This window comes from Cherax quadricarinatus, unplaced genomic scaffold (assembly GCF_038502225.1).
Source record: "Cherax quadricarinatus isolate ZL_2023a unplaced genomic scaffold, ASM3850222v1 Contig2251, whole genome shotgun sequence".
NCBI lineage: Eukaryota > Metazoa > Arthropoda > Malacostraca > Decapoda > Parastacidae > Cherax > Cherax quadricarinatus.
The window spans coordinates 29,630-43,134 of NW_027197277.1; the positions used below are offsets into that span (position 1 = coordinate 29,630).

The window sequence follows — 13,505 nt, forward strand, 5'->3', positions numbered from 1 at the left end:
TGCTTGGGAGGGCAGGACTCTTTTTATTCCCTAAATTATTAATTTTTCTCATTTTAGCCTAAATTCTTCTCCTTATACTAAAGTCTGCTGTCGCAGCCATTCAATCCCATGTATTTGTGATTCTCAGAACTCTTCATGCCAGTGAAGTAAATTTATGTTATCACATAGACACCATGCCTTCCATTTAGTTGGCATAATACCTTAACCCTTGACCCAACCAATTAGAGCTATGCTTTAACATCAGACCCCATCAAATGATTTCATCAATTTAATCTAGACCCTGCCCCTCTTTTTTTAGATTTATTCCTACTTTTAACCACAATTCAATGATGGCGAGATGTAACTCGAGAGGGAGTGTATCAGAGGCTTCATACTCAAGCTATCATAAAAGGCCTCCGGTGAGAGATAATTTTATCTGTCGTCTCTGAGGCACTATTTTTCTTCTCATTTTTTCGGGTCTCTTTCATAGAAGTCTTGCACCTACAATTAATTGAAATTGGAAAATTTTGGCCGCCTGAAGGGATTCAGCCTTTCAATCCTCCCTGAGTTCCCCTTATTAATACAGCTATTTTACTTTCGTCGAGAGCAACAGTAACTTGAGCACGCCATTATGAAGCTATACAAAGTCTAGGATTGACCCCCCCCCCTTGGAGTTTACTTTACTCCTCTTCAAGCATACGAATATTTGGGAGCGTCTTTCTCTATCGCAAACTCAATCTACGGAGCTACCTTCTTCGTAGTAACTGGATCCCACAGTCTTCATGTAATTATTGAGACTTCATTTCTAACAGTCTGGTTTTATCGCCTCTTCAAGTGCCACTTCTCTAACAACCATCACTTTGAATTTAAAGCCGCAGCTTGGTGCTGACATTTCGTTGATGTAGTTTGATTGTCCCCCTATTAGTTTTATTTACTGATGAGAAAGATAATTTTTTAGTATTAATGGTACGTCTAGCTTCCAACTAGAAAGTCTAATTGTTTAGAAAAGTTAATTCTAACTATCAACCTGACCCCCTTCTCACTCTCAGGATCACGACTTTAATTATAACCTTGTCCTCAGTTCTATCGAAAAACTATTATAGACCGAGAAAATACCCTCCCCCCGTTTGAATGGGGGTTTAACTCTAAGGCTTCGGGTTTCCTCATTGCTGTGATATTCCTGATTTTGACGTAGAAACTACATTAATCCACCCCCACCCCTCCTCTAGCCCATATCTCTCCCTTACAGATATCTTCCCTTGAAGATTTACAGGGTTGTTTTCCCGACCCTCCCATAGGCCTCTACTATGAATGGTATAAAGGCGCCTTAGAGTGATCTAACTGGGAACGTAGCCAATAATGACATATGAATTGCACTCATAAAAGTATTTATAAACCTTTCTCAAATTAGAAAGCGAAAGATTGCGTTTAGTTTCGACCTAAATTTTGGTTCCAAACCTCTAGTTTATTTTGACAGAAGCCAAACCCAGAGGCATGTTACTGTTAATGGTAAGATTGAATTTTTTCCTGCTGAGGAGAACTAGGCCAGTGAAAAAAGCTTCTAACTTGTCTCCTGAGTGACTAAATTCCGCTCACTTCTCTTTTTATAGCGTAAAAATACATTACATTTTCAATGTAAAATTGAAGATTTTCCCCTAAAAATATCACCTACAGGTCAATAGCCACCTTTGCAGCTTCAATGCAAAATTCTAGTTTAAAATATATAAGTTAATTAAATAAAAATAAAACCACGGCAATAACTCAAATAAAAATCCTTTTATATAAATTATAGCCGTATTCTCTTGTCTTAACTGTAAGCAAACAGAACCTTTTATCATCCCGTCGGATCCCCCCCCCCCAAAAAAATATCCTGACCGGCCTTTATCCCCAATCTTAAAAAAGATTCCGCACTTAATCTTCAACGGGATGCCCTAAAAGTTGACAAAATCAACATTAACCATATAGACCTCACAAGCATAACATAGAAACAAAACCTGCCAATCTCTAACCCAGTCCTTGACCTTACCGGGTTAACTGCAGGCCCTAAAATAGCCCCTAACCTTCTCACTAATAAAGCTAAAATTTTTAATGGGGCCCCAAACAAATCCTATAAAACTCTGAAACCTTACTCAAGCTAACACACACACCCCCGTTACCACCCCCCAACCCTTAGTATCACTATTCTCCTTTACATTTTTCTATGGCTTTCCCTAACAAGCATAGACCTCATATTAGAAAAGCCCTTTCTTGTAGTAAATTAATCGAAATGTTCAACATTCTGTTAACCTACACTTAAAACATATAAAAGTCTAAAATTATTAACTCCCCTTATTTATGCAACTTCTTAAACTAAATCTTTAGAGTAAAATCCAGCCAAGAAGGCCCCCCTATAGAGCCAGGTTAGCTAAATCTATGCAAACCTCAGTCAAAGGTGTGCATACCACTAATCTGTCCGTATTACGAATATCTTAGTACTCTTTAGCCCTACGGGCTACCACCCCTACACACATAAACAGAGTAAAGCCTTAAATAAAGCATGAGTTTAATAAATGAAAAAAAGCTAAATCGACAAGCCCTGAAGATAAAATACTCACTATCACACCCAATTGTCTCAAAGTTGATAAAGCAGCAATTTTTTTCAAACCAAACTCAAAATTAGCCCCCAAGCCCGCTGTAAATATAGTTAAGCAAGAAACAACCAACAAAACTCTTTGCACCACGGACCTCTTAAACCCCACTAAAGCGAATCAAAATATAAACACCAGCTATCACTAGTGTTGAAGAATGAACTAAAGCTGAAACTGGGGCAGAAGCAGCTTTAACTACTAGGAGTCAAGCTGAGGTGGAATTTGAGCTCTCTTAGTTATAACAGCAACGCACACTGAAATTCCCAGTAATAAAAAATTCCCACTCAAATACCTTTCATAAAAATAAAATTTACAGCCCCCTGGCATAAAAAGTAAAGAAATACCCAACAAAACCCCAACACCCCCCAATCCGATTTGACAAAACTGTCAATACGCCTGCATTTGCTGGTTTCTCGTTTTGGTAATAAATTACCAGTACATAAGAAACTAACCCTAACTCAATCCCAACCTAAAAGGACTCTAATTGAATTTAGACCAATAATCAAAGCTCCTGTAGATGAACCAAATATATAACGGGCCACCTGTACCTTTTACCCCACTCGTGTAATCCTCCTACAGTATATTACCATGGAGAAGATAAATAAAAACTGACCTTAAAAATAAGAGCCCTACTCAATCAACCATAAATCAAAGTTACTACAACAGAAGAAGAATTTAAAGGAAAAGTTCTCATTCAATTACATAAAAAACCTCGAGCTTAATCTCACTAAACTAAATAAAATAAAATCCAGTGCCCTAAATAACAACAAGACACTAACTCACTAAATGACTACAGACCCTACATCATAATTTAAAATAACTTTCTTATACCTTCGGTACCACAACCCGATTACTCTAATAAACTATTTAAATTGAAAGGTCCTAGTAGTTTAAACAAAAAATTTTGATCTTGTAAACCAAAGTCATTTTAGGACTTTATACAAAAGTCAGCTATAACATTTTATACTTCACTCTTCCTCTTACCTTAAGTTGCTGCCCTACTCCCAACTCCAACCCGCCCTCTTTCCATAAGACCCACCCTTCTTACACAGACTCTTTTCTTATCTGCGTTCTTTCGGGCCTATTCGGACCCTCCTACTGATTTTCATATATTTTATTTCTAATTTTTCTAGGAGGAATATTAATTTTGCTCATTTGTATCTCTTCCCTCGCTTCCAACGAAGCCTTAAAAATTCATTTTAAATCTAGCCTACTGACCGCCATATCCTACCCTTATCCCCTTGCCCCAATCTTTCTAAATCTCTTACTTCCCCCGCCAAAATTTTCCAGATCCAGATTATTCTTAATTTTAAGGAATAAAACAAATTTAGCCTCCTTATCAACCAATTCCCTCTACTCCCTCACCTCTCTCCCTCTTACTGCCCTAGTAATTTTGTACCTCCTACTTACCTTGATTGTTGTTAGTATTATTAGTATCTCATCAAGACCTCTACAACCCTCAAAATTCTAACAGAAAATAGTTTACTTAAAACATTAATTTTGAGGATTAAAGGAAAGGGGCCTGCTTTTTTCTGACTTTTATTAAACTATTTCAATTATTTAATCCTTTCGTACTAAAATAACTTTAAACTCCTTAGTAGATAGAAACCAACTGGCCTTCGCCGATCTGAACTCAAATCATGTAAAAATTTAAAGGTTGAACAGGCCCCCTTCTGCAACTACTACACCACAAAGAAATTTTTAATTCAACACCGAGGCTGCAAACTCTCTTGTTGATAAGAACTCTTAAACCACGCTGCTACCCCTAAAGTAATTTGCTCTCTAGCCCTAAAAAAAGGAGCCGTGCGAACAAGTATCTCTGATTTAAACAAAAAACAATTATATAGTTTATATCTTAGTCACCCCAACTAAACACCCCACTGCAATAAACTTTAACACCTTAAATCGCTCTCAACCAGCTTCATGTATAAACTTTATAGGATCTTATCGTCCCTCTGACTCATTTAAGCCTTTCACTTAAAAGTTAAATCAATCTCCGAGATAGAGACAGCTTTCTTCTCGCCCAACCATTCATTCCAACCTTCAATTAAAAAACTAATGACTATGCTTTCTTCGCACGGTCAAAATACCGCGGCCTTTTAGACCCCAACGGGCAGATCAGACTTTATATAACTCTCATACAGACATGTTTCTGATAAACAAGCAGAATAGCCTTATTTGCCGAATTCCTTGCACCCGTCACCCCTTCAATATTAATCTCATTAATTTTCTAAAATTTATTTTAAATAAACAACCTATACACTAACACACTCACTTTAAATCTTTAAACTAAATCCATAAAAAGTCTTTCCTGCCTGCTTTAAAAATAATAAATACCCCTCTCCTTGTGCCTCAGATGCAACTCCCTGTAGACATGACTACCCCTGAGCCTAGTTAAACAATAACCCTTCTATTTATTTTTATAACTAAAATAATTAAACAAAGAGTCTACCTCCCTACCCCTATGCCCCACTTAATGCAAAGAAAAAATTGAGTTTTTTCCAAAACCAGATACCTTAAGACTCGACTAGCATCTCACTACTAAAATTAGGTTTTGAATTCTTTTCCACAAAACTCGACCTTTAATTTAGCTCTTCTCATTTCGGGAAAATATCATAAATAGTTAATGTAGGTTATCCTTAGTACACAAGGCACCTAATTTGACTAGTACTTTCCATTTATTTCACTGATGCATTTCAACTTTCCTGCACAGCACTACTATCTGCCGCCAAACTATTATTTCCTTAATTACCCACTAAAACCTAAAATATCTTTCCTAATCATAATAATTAGCAAATCTTCATAGCAACCAAAAGTCGCCCCCTATAACAACCTTTTCAACGTGAGTGAAATGTTAATCCTTAGCTTTACTTTGAGCCCGCAACTTTAATCTCTCAAACAAATAAACTGCGGCCGACATAAAAACTGCGTATTTAATTTTACAGACTTTCCCATCCCCCTTAATGTCTATATATATATATATATATATATATATATATATATATATATATATATATATATATATATATATATATATGCATACATTTCTTTAAATGTAAATCTTCTCGAATCATTTATAACCCTGTAAATCATATAATCTACTAGTGTGTATACATGCATGCATACATATATATGGTACTCATAGTGTATCTGCACTCAAGTTATTATCTATTCTATTTAAATACTTATGCACCAGAAGCTAATACAATGCACAATATATATATCAAGCCAATTCATTAATTAGCTTACTGCTATAGCCAACTGATACTCATATCTCTTTCTCAGTGTATCTCTTCGAAAATTAATATAAAGAAGTAATAGCCTCATCTTACCTTCTCCAATGGCCACCTGCTAGGATTATCTTCATAGAAATGAGGGAGTCTAGAAGGAGACGATTAATACAGGTATAAGTAGAATCCTCTTTCTCACAAAGGGTTCTACTTATAGCTGTATTAGTCATAATATACAGAGCCCAATGTTATCATCCTGCCACGGCGTAGTTAACTCACTCATGCAATTATACTTAATTCACTACTCCCATACAAAGAAATGTAGATATATACTAATATAAAAAATACAAAATTTACACCCTCTCCATATGCTTTCATTTTATTTTAAGCAACTTACCTCCCTACCCTCTCAAATCCACTAAGAACAGCAGACCCCCCAAAGGAATCCAAAATACTCTGAGGCCAACCCCACCCCTTTAAATCTCTGACAATCTTTATGTAAATTGGGATCACACCAATCCCTGAAAGATCAAAACTTTTTGTGCTCTGCACACTTCTACATACACTATAAAGATAAACTAAATTTCAAGCTGATAGGTTCACACCTCATTGGTGGGAGCAACCTCTCCCTATAATTTCATTCTCACCTAATAAAATCATTTCTGCACTCTCACTTTTGCCAGGATCCTTCCTGGCCGTTTCTTCTTCCCCATGATTTTCAGCCTGAATTGGCCTCGAACGTAATCTTATATCATTTGTCCCCTTAATCTCATCAAAAGAAAATCAACTTCCATCCGGACCCACCCTACCTCCCTTGTAATATTTCTTTAATCCGAGCCCTTGAATCAACCGTTATTATTTCATTTACAACCTCAACACTTTTATTCCAATAGTCTCACTCTCATTTATTTCCTTGGCCCCTCCCCTTAAACTAGGGGTCACTCCGTCCTATTTTTGATTTCCCTAGGCCATGGGGGGGGGGTGTGAATTGAACCCAAATTATTATTCCCATAACAACCCAGAACTCACCCTGATATTCTTAATCTCTTATTCTCCTTTTTGGCGGGATTTCTTCCTCTGCCATTGGAGCACTAGGAGGAACCAATCAAACACCCCCCCCTCCTAAAAATCTTAACTCCCTCATCTATTAATCACCTATCATGAATATTTTTCGCTATACTTATTAATGAAACCTCCTGAATAATATACTTTCTCACACACACTCTAATTTTGACTTCTGGGACCTTCTACTTCACACCCACCCAGGCATATTTTTCTCACTTAATTAATGCAAGTTACGGCCCTCCCTAAAATCACCCCAACTGCAAACCTCTACTCTCTAGGGGCCTACCGCCCTTTCAAGTTTTACCCCTAAATGAATCATTACCCAAGAAATAATTCTACCACCCTTCTACGGGCCGGGGTATTTTCTCCTCCTTTCTTCTCTAGTAACTCTTTACTTTTACATCCGAATTACTTCTCCCCTGTCACAATTTCCTTTACCCAAATAAAATGAAATATTTCCCCTAACCCCTTAAAATCTTACCATCTCCCTTGTACCCCGCAATCAATTTATTCGGATTTTTATCCCGCCCGTACTTTTAGTCGTCTTAAATTTTAAGTTAATTTAAACTAGCACCCTTCAAAGCTGTCAAAGAAAGTAATAACCTTTTAAATCTTACCCTTCATTGATAAGAAAATATAACTTCTATTTAAATTTACAACCCAATGCCTTTAACCTCGACTATCTTATCCTGCAAGCCACACAAAATTAAAGAACCTTTCACAAACATGGTGTTTAACGGAACACTATGCATTAACAAAGCAAAATACCCCTCCACCTTCCCAGAACAACAAGAAAATAAGATATTTAAAAATAACCCGTGCTACCTTAATGAATACATGTATAAAGTGTAACAGGCCCTGAAAAGAACAATAACCCTGCTCTAGGCATAATTAATTTCCTCCACCTAACCACTCTAATAATTAGACTAATCTCTCCTATTAAATTTAAAGTCGAAGGAGCAGCTATATTTCCCCCAGCTAATAGAAACCCCCACAAACCTATATTTGGTATAATATTTAGTAGACCCCCCTAACTATCAAACTTCGACCCCCTAAACGCCCGTAAACTATATTTGCTAAACAAAATAAACCTGAAGAACATAAACCATGACCTACCGTCACTACTACAACCCCATTTAAACCCCATCCCCTATAGCAACCAGCCCCTTAGCACTAAACCCATATATAGGCCACAGAAGAGTAGGCAATTAAAGATTTTGTACTCACTTAGCACAAACACATTAAACTAATAATAACACCCCCTAGAACCCCAAGATTCGCTCGCACCCAACAAAATATTTTATTCACCCCCGAAAACACCCCCAAACCTCGGATTAAACAACCACAGCCCCTAACTCCGACAATACCCCAGCCAAAGCTATTGACCCCCCCCAACCGGGGCCTCCTTTTTCTTTATCTGCACCCACTCTCGTATCGAACGGGGTGTTTATTACGGGTCATTTGCTCTTTTTCACGCTTGGAGAATTAGTGTTCTAATTCTGTTTCTAGCAGTAGCCACAGCCTTTCTGGGTTATGTCCCACCCTGGGGACAAATACCGTTTTGAGGTGCCACCGTTATTACAAACTTATTTCCTACCATTCCCTATATTAGGACAGATTTGGTCCAATAAATTTGGAGTGGGCTCGCAGCCCGTATCGCCGCCTTAACTCGATTTTTTACATCCCGCTTTCTTCTGCCGTTTCTAACCACTGCAGCCACGCTTGTCCATATTTTACTCATTCTCCACTCTGGAGCCAACAACCCCTTAGGAGTAACCTCCCCTCTAGACAAAATTCCCTTTCACCCCTACTTTACATTTAAAGATATTGTAGAGCCCCTAGTCATACTTATACCCCGAGCCCTTCTGACCCTCTTAAACCCTTACTTACTTGGGGACCCTAATAATCTTACCCTGGCTAACCCCTCTAGTCACACCAATACACACTCAACCTGAATGATATTTTCTATTTGCATGTACCGTTCTTCAATCCACCCCAAACAAATTAGGAGGAACTATCGCTTTAGTATTATCAGCTGTGATTCTTTGGCCCCCCAATCACCTCCCTATCAAAATTCCAAGGTCTCACCTGTACCCCTTAAACCGACTTCTATTTTGAACTCTTATCCTCACAATCATTTTATTGGCATGGACCGGGGCCCGATCTGTAGGGGATCCTTATATTTTCTCAGGCCAAGCCCTGACTATCGCCTACTTTTTCTATTATGTTGCTGATCCCTTGTATACCCTTTTAACGGGCCCCTTCTGAAATGGCTACTTAGTTTATTTAAAATAAATGGTTTGAAACCATTTAAAGGAAGATTTTCCAGTTCCCGCCAACATATAAATTTAGTTTGCACTAAAATTAATTTTACCCTGAAGGAAAAAATTTATTGATAAAGGAAGAAACCTTTTCAAGCCATACACATCAACTTATCGTCTCACAATCACAGTAAAATCCTCACACTCAAATAAAAGTAAACCCGGCCGCCACCAATTTTATATAAAATCCTATAGAACTCTCCCCCTAAAACCAACAATGTTGACACCCCCCCCCCCTTAAACAAAATTCTAACATATTCAGCTATAAAAATTAATACAAACCTTCCTTTCCTATGCTCAGAATTAAACCCAGAAACCGGCTCAGGCACCCTCTCTCAAAATCAAAAGGAGTGCGGTTTATCTTTTCCAAACAAGAACCAAGCCAAACTATAGATAATAGAAATGTTAATCAAATAATCCGCGCCCTTTCCTGATAGTATCTTAATTTTATAGGCCTAAATCTTCCGGCTAAAACACATAAGATAGCAAAATTAAAGTCGACCTTACCTCATACAAAATTTGTTTGTGCTACAGCACGAAGACTCCCTAATAAAGAATATTTACAATTTGAAGGCCGCCAGGCCCTTAACAAAGGATAGAGACCCTTAGTCTTAAACAACATAAAAAATAAGATTTCTATATCAAAACCCGCTAACCCTAAATCATATGGGATTAGCCCCCGCAAAATTGAAGCAATAAATAAACCGAGTACCGGCGATAAATAATAAGGTAAAAATTAGATACCACCGGCAAATTCCCCTCTTTTACAAACAATTTAACAGCACCCGAAAAGGGCTGAAGTGACCCTGGGGTGCCTAGTTTACTGGGGCCCTACGAATCTGAATATAACCTAAAATCTTATGCCCCGAGAGAGTTTACAAGTGCTGCTCCGACTAACACACAAACTATCAACATTAAATATCCCACAATTCTAATAACCACAGCGCGACCCCCAATACTTTTACCTATAGAGTGCTTTCTATATAATTAAATTCTAAATTTAACGCATATCTTCTGCCAAAGTAAATTTAGTCCCAGGCACACCTGCTGACTTATTTCACCTTAAGTGGAAGTAACGAGCGGTGTATACCCACTTTAGCTCTCATCCCACACTAACTTACTAAGTTATGTATTACAATTAAATCCCCCTTCACAGAAACTATTCTATTACTGATTCGTAATAAATAAATTTTATTGTGACCCATTTCTCTCACCCGTGAACTACACCTTGATCTAATATGCCTCACTTCTCAAATTTCAATAACTACCTCAACAAAGGCTATCTGATAGTGACGGCATGCAAACTGCTAAACAAAAGTAAGTGAGATTTTTCGTGTTGTATCATTTACAGAACAGGTTCCTCTGACAAGACTAAAATACCGTCAAACTCTTTGAATTTAAAGACCATATCTATTAATATCCAAGTTTTATTTTTATCTTCTAAATATAATAGGACACCTAATCCTAGCTTATACCAATTCCAGGGTTAGCCCCTATTTATAATTCAGCTCCCACTTATTCCTAATAGACCAATTTCACCTTTTATTACTATAAATTTTAATTTACCTTTAAACATAAGAATAACCTAAACTAAAATTCTTTTACTGAGCTTTTAAGTCTAACCGCGATTGCTGGTGCAAAATTTCATCAAACTTTTTATAATTTACTAAATCGAACTCTAACCCAGTATTTAATCTTCCATACTACGAATAACAAAACTAGGACTGTACTATAAAGTATCTCTATTTTGTTTACCTCCTACTCACCAAGATGCATGTATACCCTAATTACAAAATAAAAGTTTAAGCCTACCCCAACCTATTTAAGTAGACACCTCCTTCTAATCTAAGATTCAATCTTCTAAGAACGCCCCAAATAACATAAATCTACAACTAACCCCCTGTAATCTTAACCCCCTTAATAAGTATAATGCCTGATAAAAGGGCAGTTTTGATAGAACTGCTAATGAAGCCTTACTACTTATACTACAGGATTCTCTCTTAAGCTTTAGTAATTACACATCTTCAAATTTGCAATTTGACGTCTTTTTTCCACTATAAAGCCTAACGCAACGACGATTTTCTCAACAAATCGTAAAGACATTGGTACGCTATACTTTGTGTTCGGAGCCCGATCTGGTATAACAGGTTCTCCCCTAAGACTAATTATTCAAGCCGAACTTGATCAGCCAGGGAGATTAATCGGAGACGATCAAGTTTACAGTGTAATTGTCCCAGCCCACGCCTTCGTAATGATTTTCTTTATAATCGTACCAATCCTAATTGGGAGTTTTGGAAACTGATCAGTTCTCCTTATACTTGGAGTCCCCGATACAGCCCCCCCCCCTAGCAACATTAATCGCCCATACAGGGGCGTCTTCTCTCTTCATTTGACCGGAATTTCCCCAATTCTTGGGGCTATAAATTTTATTACTGCAGCAATCAACATACGAACCAGGGGAAAACCCGAAGGCCGAGTACCTTTATTCGTGTGGCCCGTTTTCATTACCGTAGTACTTATGCAACTTGCCCCCCCATTGAGTGGCAGCACCCTTTCCCACCTACCAATCATAGGTGCACAGAAACCCCTTTAATTTCTAATTATCTAAAATGACAGACAGGTGCACAGGATTAAAGCCCCTACCAGGATGATACCTTCTTTTAGAAGTGCCAGCATGGGAGAGCTAGGACCTCAAGATAGTGTTTCCCCACCTATAGAACAATTGACGTACTCCCGCGGTCGCAGAGTACTTATTCTCATTTTCGTCACTACATTAGTAGCTTGTATTTTAATTAATTCAACACTAAACTCACTTATTAACCAACTTTACTTGAAACCCAAGAAATTGAAATTATCTGGACTATTTTACCTGTTACCATCTTAATCTTCATCACTATGCCCTCACTACGGGCTCTACTTATTGGACGAAACCAATAACTCGAGAGTCACAATTAAACTCATCGGGCATCAATGATACTGATCTTACGAATATTCGGATTTTCTAAACGTCGAATTAGACTCCTCCATGGCACCCCTATAATATCGGCCCAAATTTACGACTTTTAGATGCTGATAACCGAATCCCCGCCACCCCCTTAAATACTCAAATTCGTCTTATTATTTCAGCAGGAGGCGCAACCCAGCCCTGAACTATTCCTTCTTTACAGGTAAAGCCGACACCACCCCAGGACGACTTAATCAAATTAGATTTCTTGTAAATAGACCGAGCCTATTCTACGGCCAGTGTTCCGAAATTTGCGGAGCTAGTCACAGGCTATACCAATTTTAATTGAAAGGATTTCGGCAGACTCTTTCTTGAATTGAATTTCTAGGAACTCATAATTAACTTTCTCTCCAGATAACTTATAAAGTTTTTAGGTCTTTAAACCTGAAAATAGTTCACCTACTTCTAGAGACTAAAACTAGTTAAAAATAACATTAGTTTGTCAGGTTAAAACTATTGTACTTATGATATCCTAGAGTGCCTCAAATAGAGGGCCCTTACTTTGACTCAATCCTTTTCTGATATTTACTCTTGGGCATATTTTATTCCTATCATTAATTTCTTCTAAAAACTTCCAATTAAAACAGAAACTTTCACCCACACATCAACAATTCTAGAAAACCCCTGAAAATAATAGCAAGGCTATTTCCATCTTTGAACCACCCTCAAGTATTCTTTCACTTAGTCTAAACTGGATACCAACATTCTTGGGTTTCCTTTTGCTCCGATTCTCTTCTGAACCTCACCATCCCGATGACTTTATCTGTGACTTAAAATTATGTCTCCCCTTCACAATGAGTTTAAAACAATTTTAGGGGCCTCTAATCCAGGTCTATCATTTTATTTGCTTCATTATTTAGCTTCATTTTTTTAATAACTCTCCAGGTCCCCTTCCTTATATCTCTGCCCAATCCAGGCATCTAGCCATAACTCTAACCTCGACCCTACCTTTATGATTGACCCTTATTTTGTTTGGGCGACTAAACCACACCCAGTACATTATTTGCCCACTTAGTGCCCCAAGGGACCCTAAATATGCTTATATCTTTTATAGCTCTTATCGAAACAATTAAGTATATTATTCGACCAAGCACATTGACCGCTCGGCCCCACAGCAAACATAATTGCAGGTCGTCTCCCCCTTACTTTACTTGGAAGGACAGGTCCCCTTCCCCCCTAAATTATTAATTTTCTCATTTTAGCCCAAATTCTTCCCCTTACACTAGAGTCTGCGGTTGCAATCACTCAGTCATATGTATTTACAGCTCTTAGGGCTCTT

At 37.7% G+C, this 13,505-nt stretch overlaps 2 pseudogenes; one reads left to right on the forward strand and one right to left on the reverse strand.

Moving 5' to 3' along the window:
- Positions 1–8,858: 8,858 nt before the first annotated feature.
- Positions 8,859–11,793, reverse strand: LOC128688512 (NADH-ubiquinone oxidoreductase chain 1-like; annotated as a pseudogene).
- Positions 11,794–11,869: 76 nt separating this feature from the next.
- LOC138851814 (cytochrome c oxidase subunit 2-like) lies at positions 11,870–12,564 on the forward strand (annotated as a pseudogene).
- The last annotated feature ends 941 nt before the right edge of the window (positions 12,565–13,505 follow it).